General features: G+C 42.3%; 1 pseudogene; it reads right to left on the bottom strand.

Annotated features, from left to right (window-relative positions):
• Nucleotides 1-3,624: 3,624 nt before the first annotated feature.
• On the bottom strand, nucleotides 3,625-5,455 carry LOC147441217 (uncharacterized; annotated as a pseudogene).
• Nucleotides 5,456-20,755: the final 15,300 nt, after the last annotated feature.

Below are 20,755 nucleotides of genomic sequence, written 5' to 3'. Positions count from 1 at the left end.
GGATTCCTCGCCGCGAAAAAGAAGGAGACGCCGCTATGCCACGCTCAACCTCTTCACCGCCATCGTGCCTTCGTAATGCTTGATCGCCCACACACTCCCTCTCTCTCTCCCTCTCTCACTCTCTCTCTCTCTCTCACACACACACAAAGAGATGAAGAAGAAGAAGAAGGAGGTGGAGCAAGAGCACTCTTCAATTGCACAAATGAGAGAATCAGTGAATTTTAGGTTTAGTTGACTTTTATATGAGCTCGCCCCATTCACACTTGGGCGCCCATGCTTAGCCAACTAATCCCTTGAATGTTCCAGTTAGAGTGCGCCTCTCATCGGCGATCACTCTTACTCTTTCCTATTGGACCGACAAGTCCGGTACCTGACTCTACCAATAAATAATACAATGTCTTCAGTAGGTTACAACATCCGTCTCGTAGGTGATAGGGTGTCCATGAGCTGTGAGGGTTAACACCTGGCATGAAACATTGGGCTTCATTCCAATTGTATGCTGCTAAGGTTGTCACAATAGATGACAACCGGTCTCTGTACCATGTCCTCGAAAGTCATAAGGTAGGAATCCCTACCATGCTACCTCACATACCGCCATTGCAGCACTCCTATACTCTACCTTTGTACTCACAAGAGAAACTGTAGGCTACTTCTTGTTGATCCATGTGATAGCATCACTCCCAAGTGAGAACATGAATCCACTGGTAGATCTATAATTGTATGCACGACCAACCCAATCCGCATATGTGTACCCATAGAGCTGCAATTCCACATCAACCCTATAAAAGAGTGCATAATCCAAAGTATCACTGACATAGCGCAAAGTGCACCTCACCACATTCAAGTGTGGATTCCTGGGAGACTGCATAAATTGACTCACCAATCCAAATGTGTAGCTTAAGTCTGGACGTAAGATAGTTAAGTAGATCAAGGTGCCCACTATCTTCTTGTACATAGTAGCATTCTCAAGCACTTGATCTACATCATTTAACAACTTCAAATTTTGATATAAAGGCATTGCAATTGGCTTAAATCAGCCATACCATACCTTTTTTATATATGAAAAGCATATTGCCTTTGTGACAGCCTACGTAGAGGATGGAGTCTAGGAGGGCCTCTTTAATTGCCATGACATTATGGAGGTTATTAACATTTGGACGAATAGATACCTCGGGGCGGTCACTTTTTAGAATGTGTATGATATCACGTGAGTTAACCGGAGAGGATTATTAAAAGATCAAAATGTATACATACAAAGGGGGGTGGGGGTTTTTTAAATAGGCACGTAGTGTAAATATAGTATGTATATTGAGGTATTATTAATAACCTCTTGAACGTACATGATATAGGAAGCTTTTGATAAGTGACCGCCCGCGGATAGATACATGCCATCTATGCAAGAATGGTGGGTGTGTAAGACAGGTGTAAGAGTAGTCAAAGGATGCACTTTTTCCCCAAAAAAGGGGGAGGACAAATTTATGATTTTCGGCTTTCCATAACTCCTACATATGATCTCCAATTTGAGCGGAGATTTCAAATCTAGAATCTATACGCCGAGGTCTTTCCATAGATATGTTACATGATATACTTTTTCCCGCTAGACTTTAAATTTCATTTTGGGGGGAACATTTGAATTCAAATAAACTAGCTGTTTTACCTGTTTGAATTCAAAAGTTATCTTTGATTGCTTTCTTAATACTAAAGGTTTGACTCCCTTAAACTGCCAAATAAAGAGGCCCTCCTAGACTCCATTCTCTTCCTAATGACTCTCTTCTGTACAAATAGTTTCAATGCCCAAGAAGTATCACAAGTCTAATTAATCTTTCATCTCAAATTCTTTCATAAGTAGAGCCTGTATTCCCTCTACTTCAGTAAAATTATCTCCTCCACCTAATAAATCATCCACATATATGCATATCACCACAATTCCTACCTCATTCTTGTGCACATACAATGAAAGATCAAAATCAGACATTTCAAACCCCAATGAAATGAGGAATGTCATAATCCTCTCATACCAATCTCTAGGTGCTTGCTTCAGCCCATACAATGCTTTCTTTAGCCTGCATACAAGGTCACATAACCTCATATTTGCGTAACCTTGTGGTTGCTCCATATATACGGTTTCCTCCAAGTCTCCACTCAAAAATTCATTCTTTACATCCATTTGTTTCAACACCCATATTAACGCGACAACCACTGCAATAAACACACAAATGCTAGCCATCTTGGCTACGGGGCTAAACGTCTCCTCGTAATCAATCCCATACGTCTATGCATAACCTTTGGCCAAAAACCTAGCCTTGTACCTACTCACACTCCCACCAACATTATTACTTTTTTTTTAACCCACTTACATCCAATTTCCTTCTTTCTCTTTGATAATGGCACCAATTCCCATGTTCCATTTGCATCAAGTACATCCATCTTTCATCCATAGCTTGCCTCCATTTTTCATCTTTGACATCATTCTCAAAACATGTGGGTTATACCTCCTCTAGAATATTCTCCATAAATGCACAATGACGAGCCACATAATTGTTATAAGTCAATCTCTGCACATGATTTATTACTCTTTCCAGCCTATGTGGTCCAGGATAACTTCCAGGTTATTTGCTCCCTTCTTGCACCAAGAGTCTTTATAGAGGGTATGCCAAACTCCTCATCTAATCACCATCATCATGACCGACACTCAAATTTGGCAGCTTAGGGGCCTCATCAACTTTTTCCTTCGCTTTTCTTAACACATTTGAAGAGTTAGCAGGATTCACTCTTTCACGCAGCCTGCCACTCCATGGATTCTTGCCATGAACTGCACTAGGTGACCCTTGTGGCCCACTCAAGACTTGTGACTGCACACTTGTATTTTTTGCAGCCACATTCTCTTTTACATCAACCACCAAATCATCTTTTACATCAACATACGAACTCTCCATTTCGTAAAAAGCAATGTCCTTAGTCACCCTCACTTTACGCATGATAGGATTGTAACACTTGTACCCTTTATGCTCAAGGGAATAGCCATTCAATACAATTTTTTTTTGCTTTCGAATCAAGCTTACTTCTTAGATCATCTGGAATATACACATAAGAAATACATCCAAGCACCTTAAAATGTGATACGTTTGGTTTCTCACCACAAAACTTCTCCTCCGGTGTCATATCATGCATTGTAGCAGTAGGGGTCATTTTTGTAATGTACACAGTTGTAGCAATAGCCTCCCCCCAATAATAATAAGGCATATTCTTTTCATTCATCAGTACTCTAACAACTTTTACAATGTGCCTTTTTTTCCGTTGAGAAACACCATATTGCTACGGAGTATACCTGCATGAAAATTGTCTCTGAATTCCATGCTTTTAAAAAAAACTATTGAATTCATTGGAGAAGTATTCTCCCCCTCTATTTGGCCTTCAGGTACTTTACATGTTTCTTAGACTGTTTTTCAGCCATAACCTTAAAACGATGAAAGTGCATAAACACCTCACTTTTTTGCTTCATGAAGTAGACCCATATAACCTTCCTCATATGGTCATCAATGAAGCTCACATAATATCTACATCCACCCATATATGCAGTATTTTTCGGACCCCAAACATCTGTATCCACTAAATCTAATGCATTCATTCTAGCTTATCATGAGAAAAAAATGCTTTTGCCTACTTTCTAAAGTGACAGGCTTCACAGACTTTTTGCATTTAAGAAACTTTAATTGCTGGAAAACATGTAACCATCTCTTTAGTTTGCATCATTTTCAGTCTACTTGACCAATACGCTTGTGCCAAATCTCAATATCTGCAACAACTCTTGCACCCTGTGCAAACATGGCAGCATTCACCTGGGGCACATTTACATCCAAAGTAAATATTCTACCCACTTTATTTCCTTCTGCAACCAGCTTTCCATTCTTATTATATGCTCTGTGACAAATAGACCATCAGAGTTAAACCTGACATGCAAACCCTGCTCAACCATTTGCCCAACAAAAACCAATATTGGATACATGCAGTACATCAGCCAAGTACTTCACTTTACCATCTGTCATAGACAATGACACATTTCTAGTATCCATAATGGGATGTGCAATATCATCTAGTTTGTACTTAACCAAGAATTTGTAAAGTATGCATTTCCTTAAACTATTCACCATGACTGGTCATGTGATTTGATGCACCAAAATCCTCATATTAGACATTATCACTAGATTTTACCACATTTGTAGACATGGTATTCAGCATGTGTTGCACCACAAACAGCCTCTCAGGCTAATCTACATTTGTGTTGGTAGTTGCATCGCTGTTTTGTTGCCTTCTGTCTTGACAATCATGTTCACAGTGACCATGTCTTCCACAACCCCAAGATACTGCATTTTTGTGTTGACCTGCATTATTGCGTTGCTCATTTCCACAACCTCTTGAACTCCCCCTGCCTCAGACATTTCCTCAACAACCTGTGTGATGACCTCAATTGTTATTTTAATGTTGTGTTTGGTAGTTGCTTCTTCCATGGCCTACTCCATGAAATTTATCACGTCCTCTTCCTCTTCCTCTGTTGTTGAAAAGGACCTATTCATAATTGTTTCTTTCGTGCATACACGAGTCTTCCTAAACTTCCTTTTCTTCCACAATCAATTAGGAAACCAAATCTGTAAACAAGGGAATGTTCTCTCAAAGATGGATACCAGTCTTGAGTTTCTTATACTCTGGATCTAAGCCTCGCATACACACTCAACACCATATTAGTGAATTTGGGAATTTCCCAATTCCTACTTTCAAAATGATCTTAAGATTTGACCACATGGTCAAATCTTAGCCAAAGTTTTGAGAGCATGACTTCAGAGAGATTTTTAAGTACTACCTTGTGGAAGGAGTTGGCCTTAAAGAATAGTTTGAGATTATTCCATATGGCTAAATCTTTAAGAAATTGGTGATTGCCAAATTGGCTCTAAAGGCTCAAACTCTCTAACATGGTGTTCTTCAAATTTGTCATCATCATCAACTGTAACACAAATTGATGCAAGTGACTCACATATGTATTTATCTTCAACAAATAGTCATTGATAGATATATTCTCCTTATGAACTATATTCAGCTCATTCTTTAATTGCAGCTTCCTTGCCTTTGCGTTGGTCACATCCAATGATAGCAGGGTGTCCCAAGCCTCCTCCAGAGTCTGAGCATCTTGTATATGTCCAATCATAGTGTCCTACACACTCGCAGAAAGCCATTACATGACCTTCTGAGCTCCGTAGTTCCAATCTCTAAACATCTTTATCTGTGCAGCACTTACACCTTCCTCTTGTAACACTGGTGTTGTCTCATGCTCTCTATCAATGTAGTCCCAATAACGTTTACCCATAAGAAAATTGTTCATTCTAAAATTCCAAGCATGAAAATTGTTCTTGTTCAGCTTCTCACTTACAATCTAGTTAAGTCCATCATGGTTGGATGACATGGTTGGAACCTTGCACCAAGTCTCTGAGCAGCCTACTGAAAATAGTCAGTTACCATCTTTAACCACAGTATGCGTGTATACACCTGTTCCACACTCCTAACAATTTCTTTGACCACTACAACCAAATCAAAGCTTTCTGCACCTCCCAAATGTAGATCCACAGAATACTAAACCTTTGCCTTTCTACATGTGAACGCACTTTGACTCCAGATTGGGGGTCAAAACGCGTCGAAAATGGAAATTCGGTTGCACAGTCTCTACAGAACCGTGAGACACACACTCTCCAAAAGGAAGCACCTCAATCAAAATTGTTGGATGATGACTTGCAGGAATCTCGAGACCGTTTCCTTTGCTGCTCCTACTTGCTCCTCAGACACAACTGGGCTCTGATACCATGTGAAGAGATAGACAAGGAGAGAGAGAGAGAGAGAGAGCTTGAGCTCTTGCAAGCGCGTGCACGCGCGCACATGGAGGCAAAGAGAATGTACTTCTTCTTCTTCACTAACTCAAGATAAGAGGTCTACAAAACATAAGGGGAAAATACAACATAAAGTCAAAACTAGTACACCACTCTAGTGTAAACGGCTAGTGAGTGAGGTGAGTAGATAACTGTGCCATCACTCCGGTAGGTAGATCAAATTGGTGTAGTACAAATGTAGTATCACTGGCAAATATATGCGTATCCACCAAGTTGCTTCACATGGGAGAGATGTAAATGAAAAATTGCTTGTGTATCTAATCTAATATAGGGTTTTGTGCAAGCAGGTGGGCTTGCATTTGAAGATTGTTTTTCAAGTGCAATCACATGAGAAAGTATATGGTGGAGTCAAAGGACTCCATTCTACAATATGAGCACTCTCAGGAAGGTACGTGTTCCTGCCTTTTCTATTCGTTTCTCATGAAAGAATATTTGTAACATGTCTCTGTTTGTATGTATCAACAAGTACCCGTGAGGTGAGACATGCAAAGTAGGAGGGTACGTTGACATGCAATAGGAGGAGAGTTACATCTCATAGTGGATAGATCTATGTGTGGTGGCCATGCAAGCTCGGAGCAAGGACGCTCAATCCTTCTTGAACCTTTGCCAATACATGCAATATTCACGTATCACACATATATTTTACTTGAGGCTTCTATCAATAATCTTTTACAAATCTTTGATTTGATATTCTAGTTGTTCCTAAATCATAAGCTGAGTGAGTTACAATATTGTGTCAAAAAGTGAGCAACGGTCATCTGTGTATGTGAAGGCATAGAGGTTCTTATAGTCTGTCAACTCTTCAATGATGGAATTTAAACATCTATAGAAGTTGTTTTGATCCCCAATAGGTAACCTATAAAGGCCACCATAAGTGTAATCCGTTAGAACTCTAGTGGCTTCATTGGTTTTGATGAACCTCACGTTGGGTTTGTTGATTAGAGGATGCTTCTCCTCTAAGTCTCCAACAAATTTCCACTTTTGCTCTTCCAAACTCCCGCATTTTAGTTGATTGGTTTGGCTTCCAGTGATCTACATGATCACTTGAAAATGTCCATGAGCCATGCCTTGAGGTTTGGCTTGATATGATTGATAAGCCTCATGGTCTTGTCTCAGCCCTCTTGTTATAGGTGTTGCAGTATTTCTGGTTGTTTGTGTAGGTGGCATAGCTCTGAGTTGAGTGGGAAACCCTAATGATGGATGAGTTGTCACGTTTAAGCCTCACTCAATACTCTCAAGATGGTCCTTGATAAGAACACCTTGGCTTAGTGCACAGAATCCCTTTTTGCCCTTGGTCAAGTCTCTAAAAAGTCACGCTTTAGTGCCCCACTGACCTTTGGATACTGGTTTTGGGTACCCTAAAAGTTTGTAAATGGGAGACTCAGTTTGGAGTTGTGTGTCAAAGAAATGTGGAGCCTGCACGTGGCATGGTGTGTATCCACTAGGGGCAGAGGGTCGTGCGATCGAAGGCAGCGTTGTAGGGGACGAGTGTTAGAAGGTTGCGAAGGATGCCAGGGATTAGACTAGGCTGAGATCTCTCTCTCTCTCTCTCTCTCTCTCTCTCTCTCTCTCTCTCTCTCTCTCTCTCTCTTTCTCTCTCTCGCTCTCTCTCTCTCTCCCTCCGACATATGTCTCGTAGTGTAGAATGACACCTGCTAGGCAGGGGACAAGGAGAGCAACTAGCATTCCTTCCCTCGGATCGCTGCGCTGATGGCCATTAGCCTAGAAGATTGCAGTTGCGTGATCCCCAAGCCTTGCAACCCAAAGGGATGGTGTAGGGAGGATTGCGCAACAATCAAAGGGGAGAGGAGTGCAAAGAGACAAGGACCAAGACATTGATGGTGCACAGAGCCGATGATTGTGAAGATTTTTATTGCTTGCACAGAGAGCGAAGGAAGAGGGTGGCGATGGAGAGGAGTTGTCGCTTTTTAGACATGATGATGGCGACCCCCGCCTTAAGGAAGAGGAAGGAGATGGCGAGGAGCTCATCATGATGGAGACCCAAAGGCGGGGTTTTTTTTGGCTTGAAATCCTGAGGAGTTATCAGGATGAGGAGGGTGGATCGAGCAAGCAGACGAGGAGGGTTGGACTATCACGCGATAGTGGGTGGAGCGTGGAGCCGGCAGCCAAGGAGGGGGGCTTCACTTTTTCCTTACAATTGAAGATTCCAAAAGGAATCTTCTTGACTAATTAATTGCTTTCTTTGAGTATAGACCCAGTAGATGTCATGCTAATATAGCCATTGAAGTGTTTTTAGAGTCCTAGAGTAATTTTTTGTGGTTTTCCTAGATGGATTCTTGCTTTTTCCCACATTGCCCCCTCAAACCCTAGGTGTGACTATGTCCTAAATTCTTACTCTTCTAGCAGATTTGGCCCTTTTCCTTTTCTCCTCCATCACAACCATTATAACGCACATACAAAGTGACGGGTTCATAGATCTTCATGGAGTCATGAATGCTTTTGTTTTAAAGGCGGGTGGCCTTGTGCAAAAATCCTCCCATCTTGAATTCATGATCTCCCCCTTAGCAAACCACAACTACATCTGCATACAGGGTTCAAATGACCTATTGTAAATGCAGGGAGACTTTTCAATTCAAGAAAATTTTGTAAATTTGTGTTTCTCGATCGGGCAACCCATGATCTATGTGCACCCTCATTTTTGACTCCATGATTGATCCCGTTCGAACATGCTTGTGTGGTATAGTGTGGTATGTGGATACCATATTGTCTAATATTCCACACCTTAATCAGTGTGGGCCTCCGGCATTTTGTCAGAGGGTGGGTTCAACCGAGAGGTGAAGACTATTTTTTTTCCTTCAACGTCTATCAATAGGCTCGTTCACACAATGTGGTAGCTACATACATAGTCTAGTTTCAAATGGGATCTACGGCTGGAGAGTGTGGACCATCTCAATGCTCCACGTTTGTAAATTCAGGGCTAAAGGTAAATACGAGTACTAAGTGCATAAATCCCTGTCATTTTGCATCCCCTCGTCTTGAACCCCTAGCAAGCCATGTACTACACCCCCATGCGATCATTCAAATATATGGAATTTGGGTGCGTCATATTATAAACGCGAGGGGATTTGTAAACTCAAGAAAATTTTGAAATTTGTGCCTCCCGATCAAACAACCCTTGATCTATGCACACTCTCATTTTTTCCTCCACGCTTGATCCCATTTGAACATGCATGTGTGATATAGTGTTGAAGGGGAATCGAGTGTGACTGTGAGGCATTTGTCAAAGGGTGGGTACAAATGGAGGCAGAGGCAACCGCTTGCTTGCAATGTATGCCACCCTACTCATTCACACAATGTGGTAGCTATCTCATGGCAAAGAATCTATCATGCCACTTGCAATCAGCCCATTGGCTATAAATATGACTTTGAAGCTGTAATGGAAATGTCCTATGAACTTTGAGAATAGCGGAATTAAGAGAATTAGAGTGCAATTTTGTGAGACTACTTTGAGACATAGAGGGTGAACTTAATTAGCGGTAGCAAGATAACCATACATTTAATTAACTTGGCATGAACAATACTTTTGCAAGAGAGAGAGAATTAGAGAACATGCCAACAGTTGAGGACCGGATTTATGTGGAGCCCCCTCCAATAGGCTTTTGTACTAAATATTCTCCCATTAAGAGAGAATTGGTACAATACAATCTTTGTGGTTCCTTGTGACCTAGGTGATGCAATGAAGATGGGAAACTTCATGCATCACAAGAATAACATAATCCTTTGTAAAAGCATTAACTATCCCCGGACTTAGTCCCAAGGCCTCAAACACATTCAAAGGTGGAGAGATCTAGTGGGGAATTTAAGGGAATGGGATCGTGCTAGCTAGGGTGGATGAAAGAGAAACATAGTAAAAGTGTGTGAGTGTCTGTAAGCAAGATTATCACTCAAGTGAATTAGGTTCCGAGATAGAACATTTGTGGTCCTTATACAAAAAGCTTCAAGCTCTTCAAGAGAGAGTTTATTTTTACCTTTGTAAACTTCCTTCTCCTTGGACCGACTATTGTTGTTGTTGTTGGAATTTCCTTGGGAAGACTTTTGGGCATTGTTTTTTTCCTTTGCATCACTTTTGTCTTTTCTGAGTCCATGAGCTTAGTATTCCTTTTAGCCCCTTGTTGGAAATTGATGCACGAAGCAACCATAGTGTGTTGCACGAAGAAACCATAGTGTGGTGGATTACTTCGATAATAGAACCAAGTTGTTGGAAGTTAACGTACTTGGCCATCTCTTCAGGTAAACCCGCAAAAGTTTGTTGCTTTTGCTCCACAAAGTATATTTTTTGAAAGACAGTAGCCTTGAAATGTAAATCCCAAAACTTGTCCACATATTTGTGGATAGACTCGTTGGAGAGCAGCTCCAAACTCTGCCGTTCAGTAAGCACTTTGTCCTTCGCATCACTTGTAAGGAATTGCTTCATGGCGGAAACTTGTAGAGTTTTCCATGTCTTTGGGACTTTGCCGTTGCCATGAAGGCTAGCCCACCATTGACGAGAAGATTTCTAGAAGTGCATAGCCACATGGAGTAGCTTGGAGGACTATGTGAAGCCCTCATCTCCAAAGGCCGCATCAAATTGCTGGATGAAGGTCAATACATTTCGGTGGCACCAAAGGTGCGATCATAGGTGAGAAAAGAGATACTCTTTCCTCCCTCTTTGAACTTCTTGAGATTTTGGGACCTTTTCCATGCAGGATAAGATTTGTGATGCTTTTGTCGAAGAGGAGGAAGGAGAAGAAGAAGGAGAAGAGGGTGACCTATTTATTGCCCTTTTCTTCCTTTGTTTCCTCTCTTCCCTTTTGGAGTGACGATGAGAAGAACTGTGGGTTGAATTGTTTCCTCTTGGGAGGAGTTGGCAATTGTTAGAAAATATGACGTAGCACAATAGATATTTGAGTAGATTACGTAATGGAGAGAGATATATTTCACACACAAGAGATTATAGAGTAGAGAGAGAGAGAGAGTACCCATGATATACGTGGTTCACCCAATGTGGGCTACATCCACGGGAAAGCAGCCACTCAAGGGCTTTAGTACTTCAAAACAAGAAGTAGTTTACAAAGAGATTATACCCTTAATAGAGCTCCCGCCTTGATTCACTCTCACCACCTCACACCCACCTTATTGCATCAACTTCACACTATGAAATGTGTGTAGAAATGACCTCCTTTTATAGGCCAAAAGGGATGCCCTCTCTCATGAGAGGCAACCATGTGTAGCCGCCCTTGTGTAGATAAGTCCAAATCGGACCCTCCAATCCACCAATGTGTGGCCACCCTTGAGAAGACAAGTCAGCTTCTGAATTTGGCCACCAGCCATTGACTTCCGACCACCGGCCACCATCCATTGACTATCGGCCATTGACTAGCGGCCAACTGGCCAACCGACAGGTCATTTTCCGCCGATCACTTTCCGACCGCCATCCGGCCATAATATTTCGACGAAAAGGAATATTCCGAAGAAGACAATCTCGATCTTTGCTCGAAATTGGCAGTGAAAATTTTGGTTTCCGGCGAGTGATGTTTATTTCCGGCGAGTGATTTTCCTTCACGCACGATGGCTTCTCCTCATAATGGGGGCCTTACAAATGTGCGTTTTAACCACAAAAAATTACAAGGGGTAAATCAGGCTCCATACTTAACAATCTCCCACTTGGAGACTGATCTCCAAACCAAACCTGTGACTGCTTTCCATCCTGGCTTCTTATCCTTGAATGCCAATTGAAGATGAGCAAAAGCTCAACTTCTCCTTGTTGAACACCTTCGTAAACATGTCTACAGGATTTTCACTTGTATGCACCTTTCCTAGCTTTAGCTGTCCCTCTTCCAAAAGAGTGCGTTGTCATGCAGCTCCGCTGACATGAAGAGAAAAAGAGCAGAGAAATGCAAGATAAGCTTCTTTAAATCCTACACCTTTAGTGAGCAGTGATCGGGGTTTGTTAACAGTCCAAGCTTAATGATTAATGTATGCCAGATGAGTCTTAAAAGGGTCAACAGATGCCTTGATGATGCCAAAAATGAGTATTCTTGAAGTGAGCACAGATGGAAGATTATGATCTATAATTTCAGTGCTTGAAGTGCTCTAACAGTCTGTCTTTATGGCTCGTCGATTGGAGCTATGGTGAAGAAGTTATGGCAGTTCGAAGTTTGAGTCGATTGCAGATCCGTACCGGATTGGGCAATTACAGTTGAGGGGACAAAGATGAAATGAATGCATGGGCTTGAATTGTTCACTTTGTGGAGCATGTCGGTCTTTTTAGATCAATGATCGGAGTCCCGATCGCCTAGATATCAGTCGTTAAAGATTGACCGGGAGTTAGCTCCGTACCAGCCCCGTCCGCTCGGTCGAAGTGCCATCTGGGAATTTTTGACTTCGACCAAGTTTCGGAACGTCATGCATCAATGCTTTGGCTGGTATGTTGTGCCTATTGGAGATTGATGATAACAAGAAATTCCCAACAAGGCTATGGATTAAGTGCAATCATCTATACTGTGTCGTGGAGGATAATATCCCCAAAATGCAAGTAGTCGGCCGCCCACTATGAGGCTCAATGGCCGCCCGGGAGCAATGGAAGCCGCCCACTATGAGACTTAAGGAGGCCGCCCAAGAAGGGAATTAATAAGGGCAAATGGGAAAAGAGGAGAATAGGGGAATGGAGGACATGGCGTGAGCAGCGGGCGTCAGGCAGGCCGGAGAAAGAAGATGTCACTGGGCTGTAGAGAGCTCGGTTGAGCACAACCAAGAAGGAGGAAATGCGTAGCTTGCCAGCACGCTCAGTTTTGGTGCTAGTATTGCCCGATTTGGTGACACTCGAACCCCGACCCTGCCATGTCATCAAACTCTTTCCCACAACCACGTCAGTCACGGCACCATGACTACGTGGTGGGGGAAAAAAACCTTGAGCTATTATAGGAGGGTTCTCGAAGCTGGGAAGGAATCACGAGCTCTCTCTCTCTCGGAGTTTGGACAAAGAGAACGGATCTCTCTCTCTCTCTCTCTCTCTCTCTCTCTCTCTCTCTCTCTCTCTCATGCTTGAGAGCAAGTCGAGGAGGAGAAGGAAGTAACCTCGGCTTGATGAAGGAGACCGGAGGCGGACTACTCTATGAGAGTAGGGCATGCAAAGAAGTTGGAGGAAGCAGAGGCTCGCCATCTTGGCTCTCAATCTCGCTCTCATGTTGGAGAAGCAAAGCAAGGACTCTTTCTATTTCTCTCGCTCTTGGCTCATCGCCGACTATTACAAAGCATCGAGAGGCAAGGCAAAGGCTATCTCTGTCACTCTCGACATCAAGCAGAAAGAGAAATATCTCTCTTTATCCCTCTTTGATGGCACAACAAGCAATTCAAGGAGGATTTGGAGTAGAATCCGTAGTAGCTGATGCCGGAACTGGAGTCTAAGCAAAGATATAAGCAGAAGTCTGGAACTTACTGATGGTAATTGAAGCAGTGAGCAGGATTTAAGATTGCAAAATCCAAGGGCAGATGAAGTAGATAAAACGACAGGAGAGATTTTTTGTCACCATCATCAGCTAAAGATTGATTAATCATCGTGTTAATCTTCGTGCCGTTAACGGCCCGGTTAATTCTGTAAATGGGAGCTTAAAATCCTAATTAGCAGATGATTCAAGTGACGGTGCTGTTAACAGCCCGCCTTGGCTAAGAATTAGGTTGTACTCAAAGTATTATTCAATTAATTGATGATTCCGGTGATTGCCAGAGCTGTCTGTGTCTGTTGTTCTCTCTCTTTTACACCTGCCACAGCCAGAGGCCCGGCGCCTGCCCGGCTCACGTAGCAAACACATATCCCCCGACATCTTTGGTGAGCCCGATGCGAAACGAGCCGGGGTGGGAGGTAAAGATGGAGAATTTAGAGCAGATGATGAAGATGATTGCAGAGTTAAGCGCAAACAATTTTGATGATAAGTCAACAATGCTAGATTTTTAAAAGATGCTTCCATTGGTTCAAGGATATCTGCTTGAAATAGAGACCGTAAAGAGAAAAATCAAATGGATGAAGCTTTGGATGGAGCTTTAGATGAAGTGTACGAGGAGAGACGACTCTTTGATGGATACGATCCAGAGGGCTACCTAGAGTGCTATGAGCTGGAGACCAAGATAAGAGGGATACCAGAAGAGTTGATGATCAAATATTTTGAGCAGTTAGTGAGTTCAGATGTGAAGGAGCAGATTCAAGAAGTTACCAAAGCTTGCAACGATGACTGGGAGTATTTCAAAGAAGCTATTGTGCAAGTACGTTATGAGCAGTATGAAAGCTATCAAGAACAGAGTTCAAGTCTACCAGACTACGCAGATATTTGAGGACAAGTACGATCAAAGTTAGAAGCTGTGATTGATGAGTTTATTGTGCAGGATGCTACCTTCTTACAGGCTAATGATGATGACGTAGTTAAAGTTGTGTATGAAAAGTTGGGTTTTGCAGATTCCTTGCATGAAATAGAAGTCCTTGAGGGTGAGTCTCTATAGCCTCAAACTACACAGGGTGAATTTTTCAAAGAACATATACCTGTAGTACAGGAAGAAAAGAAATTATGGGATCAAGACAATGAATTGGCTAAAGCTCAGGAAGATGTGCAGGTGAATGAATGCAGTCGTGTTCAGGTAGACATGCGGGAAGATTCAGTTACAGCTGATATTTTTGCTACTGAACCAGAATTAGAGCAAAATTTTTTCTGGTGCAAATTTTACCATAGAGGTGATTGAAGATACTACTACAGGTTTTGCCAAAGAGTTGATTTATGATACAGATGTTATAGGTCAAAGAAGGGCTGCTGTTGCGAGCAGCACGACCATGGTTTTTGGTATACCAGATTTACCGAATTTGGATGTACCATATTTTGAGGACTTGACTTAGCAAGAGTATGTGCTTGAAGATCTGCAAAATGTTGATTCAGAGGGGGTGCAGACTCCTTCATTGATAAGTTTTAGTGAAGCACAACTATCAAAATGGAAAACTGATCTTGAACGTAATTATGATGATTCAGAGGGGGTGCAGACTCCTTTGACACCCTTCTGTGACCTAAAGCTACCAATCTGGCAGATTGATCTTGAATTTGATGATGTTGATTTAGAGAGGGAGAAAACTTCTTCTCTATCAAGAATATGTGACACACGGCTCACACTATGGAAGAATAATGATGAGCTTGATGATGCTGATTCAGAGGGGGTGCATAGAGAAGTGCAATCTCTTGATGTTGAATATGACTGGTTTCATTGTGCCAATGATATAGACAAGGCAGTAGATGAAATTTTCAATGCGCATGCCGAAATTTGTGCTACAGAAGTGCAAAGATATCTGGCTGAGGGTGAAAGACTGGAAGATCAGTTTACTGCAGATGCGTTTAGTATGCATGTCATATGTGAAAATCCTCGTTTATTGCAGCAACCTGAGATGTGCAGGATTGAGGAACCTTCTCAAGCGGTGGACCTAGATCTTATGTTCTTATTGGATGAAGCTTTGGAAGGGTTCTCAAACATAGATGCTAAGGATACCAATCAATTCAGAATCATGCATGAGCAAGTTTGTTCAGATTCAGCAGACGATGAACTTATGCAGTTGTCAGACGATGCAGTACTTGATTTTGAGCCTCTACGAGATAGAGAATTGTTTGCAGATGCATCTTTTGAGCCTAATGAAGAGGCTTTTGTCAGAAACTTGATGTATTCAGATATGCATGATTCGGATTCCAATACTAGTGAGAGTGAAGGTGTACTGCCAATGCTTCTACCTGTGATTGATGATAGACAATTGGATGAGCCAATTGCACAGGGGATATGGTAGTATCTGATGCTACCTAATGCTATATGGGATCTGATGTTACCCTATGATGTAGGGGATTTTGAGCTAGATTTTGACCCAGGAGGTGACAGATATATGCATGATCCTGGGCAATTGACTTATATGCCATATGATCCAAGCGGTTTGCATGAAGATTTGTGGGTAAATTTGTGTTTATGCTGTAATAATTGGAAATTCTTGTATTTTCCCTATGATCCTGGAGGATGGTGCATTTTTAAAGGAATAATCACAGTGGGGCAAATCATTGGTTTCCCGTTTGATCCCGGGGGCTACTTAAGTGCCATTTCCAGATTTGAAGAGTACGAGTTATCTGTTGTAGCAGGTTGCATAGTACAAGATTTTAGTTTCAGATTATGCTAAGTAAGAAAAGTTTTGGTTATGCATTCCATAAGATTACATGGTTGGCTTCCAACTGACTTCTTTGAGCAATTGCTGAAGCATATTTACATCTTTTGAGTTGGTTCTGTTACCAGAACTTGAGGTAAAGCACTTGACGGACATTTCGTGTGCAGACAAAGTAACACATACTTGAGCTTCACAGGGCTCCTTAAAGAGAGATTAATGGTCAAGCCATGTGTATCATTAACTGGAGCACTTGAGTCTGGAGGGGTTCACTAAACATGTTTTTCATAATTGGATGCTTTGAAGATACGACAGATACAGTTCAGAGATTTTTGATGGACAACTACCTAATGATTAAGCTAGAACATTGATGATAGGGTATAAGCCTTATTTCATTTTTTATATGTTTACCAGTTAAGTGAGTATGATGATGGGTAAGGAGCTTAAGGTACCTGTAGATGCAGATTGAAGTGTTGTTGGCATAGACCGGAGGCTGTGCAGGTTTAGAGGGGGTGGATGTCGAGCAGCTCCGCTGCCATGAAGAGAAAAAGAGCAGAGAAATGCAAGCTAAGCTTCTTTAAATCCTACACCTTAGTTAGCAGTGATCACGGCTTGTTAATAGCCCAAGCTTAATGATTAATGTATGCCAGATGAGGCTTAAAAGGGCCAACAGATGCCTTAATGATGCCAAAATTGAGTATGCTTGAAGTGAGCACAGATAGAAGATTATCTAGAACTACAGTGCTTGAAGTACTCTACCAGCCTGTCTTTACGGCTCGTCGATTGGAGCTATGGTGAAGAAGTTATGGCAGTTCGAAGTTTGAGTCGATTGCAGATCCGTACCGGATTGGGCAACTACAACTGAGGGGACAAAGATGAAATGAATGCATGGGCTTGAAGTGTTCACTTTGTGGAGCATGTCGGTCTTTTCAGATCAATGATCGGAGTCCCGATCGCGAAGATATTAGTTGTTAAAGATTCACCGGCGGGGCAACAGTGAAGAAAAAAGGAGGCAAGGTGGGGATGGGCTACCCCACAGGCATGAGGTGGCCTATTTTACCTTTCTTATATATTTACATAATCATACTTTATTTTTTTCTTACTTTTTCCAATGCCTTTTATCACTCCCTCCCTAAGAGGGGGTTTTCATGGGGTGGAGACGAGAGAAGAGGGGTATGGGAGCTTGGCTTGTGAAAAGCCCCCATCATTAGCCCTCCCCTTTTGGCTAGAGGCATTCATGTCAATAGCTCATCTGTTTGATCATTATCGTCGGAGGTGGCGGCTGATGGTGTGTCCTCATTTGGAATGTCAATTGGTGGAGCCTGGTCAAATCGAAGAAAATAAGGTTTTAGTCGCCAACCATTTACCTTGGTTTGATGAAAGGACCTTCCCATCGGAGTAGGAGTTTCTTATCCTTGCGCGTGTCGAAGCGATTTTCGTAGCGGAGCACCAACATTCCTTTCTTCAATTCTTTTTTCCGGAGATGCTCATTAAAGCTAAGCCGTCTATGCTCTGCTTGTGCTGCATAATAATTTATTACTTCTTCTCTGTCCAGCTGCAGTCTTTCCAAGTTGATGATGTGATCTCTCAAATGCATGTTGGGCTGTTGAAGCTGGCTTGCCATTACTCTGAGACATTGTAGTTGCACTTCAATGGGAAAGATTGCTTCCTTACCAAATACTAGATGATACGGTGTGAATCCCAAGGATGTACGAAATGAAGTTCTGTAGGCCCATAAATCTGGTAGTAGATTCTAGTGGTGGCTGTAGCCTCTGCCCATCTAGTCATGTAGTCGACCCCCATGATAATGTAGAATTTTCTTGAGTTGGCCCTAGGTAATGGTCCAATGGCATCGATACCCCATTTTTCAAATGGGCCATATGAGAGAATAGGTGTCTGTGGTTCAGGCATAAGTGACCTAGTGCCGGCCTTTTGACACAACTTACACGTTTTGCACCAGTGGTGTACATCACGGTTGAGGCTAGGCCATATGAAGCCTGCCTGCAAGATTTTTCTACTTATTATGTCTAGGGCAAAGTGACCACCACAAACCCCGTCGTGATAACTAGCAATTACTCCCGTGATTTCCCGAGAGAGAGGGACCTTCCTGAGTATTTGGTCCTTACCCATATAGTACAAACCGTCATTGATGAGTGGATACCTTGTGGCCTTCCGCGTCAGCCATTGCTTCTGTCCCTTTGTTAAATCTAATGGGCATTCCCCTGTTTCCAAAGAATACATGATGTCAGGCAAGGCATCACTTCCTTGAAATAGAGGGAGCTTTAGTTTTATTGCTCCAACCACCACTTCCTGTAGTCTTTCACTTGCTAGGGCATCTGCTTCTTGGTTTTGAGCCCTTGGGATATGGTGTATTTGAACTTCTTCAAACTTACCCAACAAGGTTTTTACACCACTTAAGTGAGTCCTTAAACTAGGATTCTTGCATGTACATGCTCCATTTACTTTCCTTACCAGAAGTAGAGCATCCCCAAATACATTAAGGCGTTGTACACCTTGCGAGACGCACCATTGTAGACCCTTGGTTAGTGCTGCATACTCAGCTTCATTGTTAGAATGTGAATCTAACAATTGGCCCAACAAAAATACCTTTGTCCCTTTGTCATCAAAGACCACTATGCCTGCAGCTGCTTTGTCGAACGCTCGCTTGTAGGCTCCACCAAAGTAGAGAGAGTATGCTCCTTCTACCATCGGTGGTACTGGAGGTAATCGGACTTCTTCTTCCTTAGATTGCTTCTCCTTCCCTTCAAAGACTTGGTAGGTCATGAGTCCCCCCAAACTTGCCCTTGTCGTGCTTTCTACCTGTACTATGTAGTCAAACTCTTGCAGACGAACTAGCCATTTAGTAATTCTAGCAGACACATCCATGTGTTGTACAACATAGGGAAATATTTAATCCGTGGTTAGAATCACAAATTGCTTAGGCAGCAAATATGACCTAAAATTTGTAGTTGCAAATCTAAGAGCTAGGACTAAGTGTTCCACATGGGTGAAACCTTTCTCTCCTGCTGTCATCATTCGATTAGAGAAGTAGATTGGCCTCATGAAAGATGTCGTCGTATCCTTTTGGAGTAGCACAACCCCCAATGAGTCATCACCAACACTTGAGGTGACATAGAATTTTTCATCCCACTTAGGTGGTGAGATAGTTTGCAGAGTGGCTAAGACCTCCTTTACCTTGTTGTAGTGATGTTCGCTTTCCTCGTCCCAAGTGAAAGTTGATCTTTGAGTGAGTTGTTGCAGTGGTAGAACAAGTTGTGATAGTAGATGTATGAATCTACTTAAGTACCTCACCTTCTGTAGAAAAGAGACCAGTTGAGGTGCGGTCGTTGGTGAAGGTAGGGCTATGAGTGCGGACACCTTACTTGGGTCGGCGTTGATACCTTTTGCTGAAATTTCATGGCCTAGTAGAATGACTTTACTCTCCCCAATGTGGCATTTATCCACATTTAATTGCCCACCTAGGCTCTGCAACCTAGCCAAACCTTCAGTTACCTTTTCTAAATGTGAAATACGGGAGCTATATATACAAAAATCATCAATGAACACTCTTATGGATGTTCCAAAGAACGATTGAAAAACATATGTGACATATCTTTGGAATGTGGCAGGTGCATTTGTGAGACCAAATGGCATAACCCTGTATGCAAAACAACCCCATGGCGTGATAAAAGTGGTTTTTAGCTGATCTTCCAAGGCTATGCGTATTTGAAAGTATCCTGAATAACCATTACAGACGGTATAGCATTCAAAACCCGCTACTTCATTCAGAATTTCATCCAAGAAAGGGAGAGGAAAGTGGTCTCTCTTTGTAGCTGCATTTAGTGGTTTGTAGTCAACACAGACCCTCCACTTACCATTCTTTTTAGGCGTCACCACTACGGGTGACACCCATTCTGAGTTTTCTACAGGATAGATGAATCCCGCCTCCAACAGTTTCCTTACCTCGGCCAAGAGTGCATTTTCTTGTATGACCCCCAGTTGTCGTAGCTTTTGCACAACTGGTTTTACCCCTTCCTTCAGCTTAATATGATGTTCCACCACTGTAATGCTTGTGATTCTTTCATAGTTGTCAATGAACAGGTTAGGAAATCCCATCAACATTTGCAAAAAACTATCTTTCTCCTCAAGTGTTAATTCTGTAGACAACATACCCTTCAACCTACTTCCTCCTAGGCCAGGTGATTTGCTCTCCTCTTCATTGGGTTGCCCTTTTGGTGATGGGTCACCAGTTGTGCTTACCCTTTGTGGATCCTTCATAATGATACCCATCACATCAATGGAACTATCACTTTCGTCGATGGATGTGGTCTCCTCCTCAGAACTGGAAGATTTGCTAGTGGTTTCATCTGCCGATGTTTCCAGATTCATTTGCTTCTACTTGCCAATCCTCATGTCGTAGTAGATTGTCTCCCCTTTCTTACCGGTCATGCGTAGAAGGCCACTACCCCAGTCCTGTTTTGCCTTCATGGCCATCAACCATGGCCTTCCCAAAATTAGTGGATAACCCTCCCCCTTAGTAGGCATTACAAAAACATCTACCTCTACCTGAGTGTTGAAAGCTTTGATTTTCACGGCACTTACCACACCCACACACTTTACTTTTGTGCTGTTTGCCATCTTTGCCTTGCATGGA

The sequence above is a fragment of the Adiantum capillus-veneris genome, chromosome 15 (assembly GCF_014529385.1).
Source record: "Adiantum capillus-veneris isolate H3 chromosome 15, ASM1452938v2, whole genome shotgun sequence".
Lineage (NCBI taxonomy): Eukaryota > Viridiplantae > Streptophyta > Polypodiopsida > Polypodiales > Pteridaceae > Adiantum > Adiantum capillus-veneris.
Note: the sequence above shows the minus strand (reverse complement) of the source record. Positions and strands in the feature narration are given on the sequence as shown.